General features: G+C 25.7%; 1 protein-coding gene across 1 annotated transcript in view; it reads left to right on the top strand.

Annotated features, from left to right (window-relative positions):
• The window catches only part of LOC101238635 (SCAN domain-containing protein 3), a 28,796-nt gene that overhangs the window by 22,648 nt on the left and 3,648 nt on the right, over positions 1–2,500 (top strand). The gene's annotated exons all lie outside the window — the stretch shown is intronic.

The following is a 2,500-nucleotide window of genomic DNA, read 5'->3' as shown; positions in this document are numbered from 1 at the left end:
CTCAAAGAAGCATCTTCCTGAACCTTTTCTACTATAGCATTATGATTACTGACAGTTCGTAAAATGCAATCTTTTGATGCAAATAATGTTTTCAATCTGGGTTTAGTTATCATACAATAACGACATGGTCTAGAAGAGTTAAAACCACATGTAAAATCACCGATGAGATGAGATCCTAAGTTATCTCCGAGAAAGCTAACAAAACATACAGGGTAATGTTTATTCTGTATATATACACCATTTGATTGTAAATCATTTAAGTCATTTATGAATACTTTAAGAATAGCTGGCCAAATTCTGTAATGTGTCTTGCTGAAAATAACAGAACAAGATTGTGATGCTTTAACTGACTTCTATACTTTTTTTGCAAATTTATAATACAAAAATAAAGACAGAATATCTTGTGTTTTTTTTGAATTTGTTGCCGCAAAGGGTTTGAATTAGATCCAAAATCATCTGAGTATAATATGATTCCTATACTTTCTGGATGAATAGCAAAAAACGTATTCTGCTGAAGTAACTTTCCATGTACAAAATCATCACGAATTTTTGGAGGATTTGTTATTGAATTTGCATTCCTTATTGCAGATAATTCTAACTGTTCAATCATATTAGCTGAAGACAAATATTGTTTGAGATTTTCTTTGATTGGAACATAAATGTAGTGTTTTTCTGAATTTGAAAGAAAAACTTTTTTAGGAGTTATATAAGAAAATTCATTCTTTAACAGAGATTCATACTTTGATTTAACTGAACATGTTACAACAGATGGACCCATGATCTCATTGAAGTCTTTTATCATGCATATGTCTGATAAAATTTCATTGAAAGTGGTTTCAGGAACAAACTTCCTGCAAGTAAATTTCAGCTTCAAGTCACATAAGAGCTTTTCATAAGACGGTTGTACAACTAAACTTTCTGCTTCCATAATTTGATTTTCAGTTGAATTAATAGTAATATCTTCATTCAAGAGTGGATCACTTATGTTTTTAAATGGTAGATTAGTCAGATTAATTTTATGCTTCCTTGATGAATGTGATGTTAATGAGCTATAACACGAAAATTGCTGGTAGCAAACATGGCATTTATATTTTTGCATAGGATGGAAGTGATATATGCGACCACGGAGTTTTCTTTCATTTATGCCCTTGAAAAAGCAGTATGGACAGTTGTGCATTGGTAGATCACTAATAAAATATAAATAATTATTTGTTTGTTAAAATGCAGATTCTTTTTCTAAAATAATTATAAATTGTTTCTCATCAAGAATTAAAAGAACTAAAAAAGTAACAGACATGATAATTAGTACAGCTCATTTTTTGAAATTGTTAAAAATTGAAACAATTAGGATTTTTTTTATGGTTATCAGTGCCGTACCCAGACGTAATCCATATCGTTTGAACAGTAGGGTACCCTAACTTAAAATTGCATAAATTATAAATTTCAACATTACTAAATAAAGGAATGTAAATGCAAAGAAAAATCACTCGTGTATTAAACTTCAACAGAAATAAAATTTTATAGCTGATAAAAACTATAGTTTTTAAACTTTTTTTTTTTTTAATTTTTAGAAAGTGAATATATTTTCTTTATTATATTGATATTATTATTTGAAAATAACATGCATTGAATAACTTTAATATATACTTAATTTATAATTAAAATTGTATTGGCTTATACTTTTAAGATAATGTCATTAAAATCATTTTAAATGATTTCCAATTTAATCACTTTTAAATAACAGAAACATGTTTTTAAATAATGCCAGCATTTTAACACTTATAAAAGATATTTCCATAGAAAAATTTTTGTAATTATTTATATTATTTAAACCTTTATTATTATTTATATTATTTATATTTTTGTTTATATAATTTAATAACATAACTCTTATTATTATATAAATTCTATTATAAATTTAATGCATATGTATTGCAATTTTTTCTTATATCATTATTAGCAGTGAGAAAAAATTTAAACAGAAAACTATTGTAAAAAAAGATAGAACCCTTAATAATCTGCCAAGATTCATGTTTTAAAAATACAAGAGGTTGCAAAGCTCTCACCTCACCTCCTCCCTTTTTATATTCTTTTTTTTTTATATCACTCATTACCATATCATACTATCATATTTTAATATGTATATGTGTTTATTAAAGAAATACTTTATTTCTTGAACTTCCAATAACTCAGGAGTAGAAGTGATGGGATCATTGTGTGATTCAGGAGAAGTATGATCGTGAATAACATGTGGAACAAATTCTAAAAATTGAAATAAAAAGTTAATGTTAATAAATAATACAATGTCATTCAATAAAATAATGACATGATTATATAGTAACACTCCATTTAATCAAAAGCTATTACCTGAAATATTATTTCAAAAGTGTAATAATAAAAAATATACATTATAGTATATAAACTAGATGAAAACACTTGTTTTTTTTTCCATTATTAACCCAGATAAAAAAAACTAACCATCTAAAGAACTGCATAAAAT

This window comes from Hydra vulgaris, chromosome 11 (genome assembly GCF_038396675.1).
Source record: "Hydra vulgaris chromosome 11, alternate assembly HydraT2T_AEP".
NCBI classification, from domain to species: Eukaryota; Metazoa; Cnidaria; class Hydrozoa; order Anthoathecata; family Hydridae; genus Hydra; species Hydra vulgaris.
This window is presented reverse-complemented; position numbering and strand designations above follow the sequence as displayed.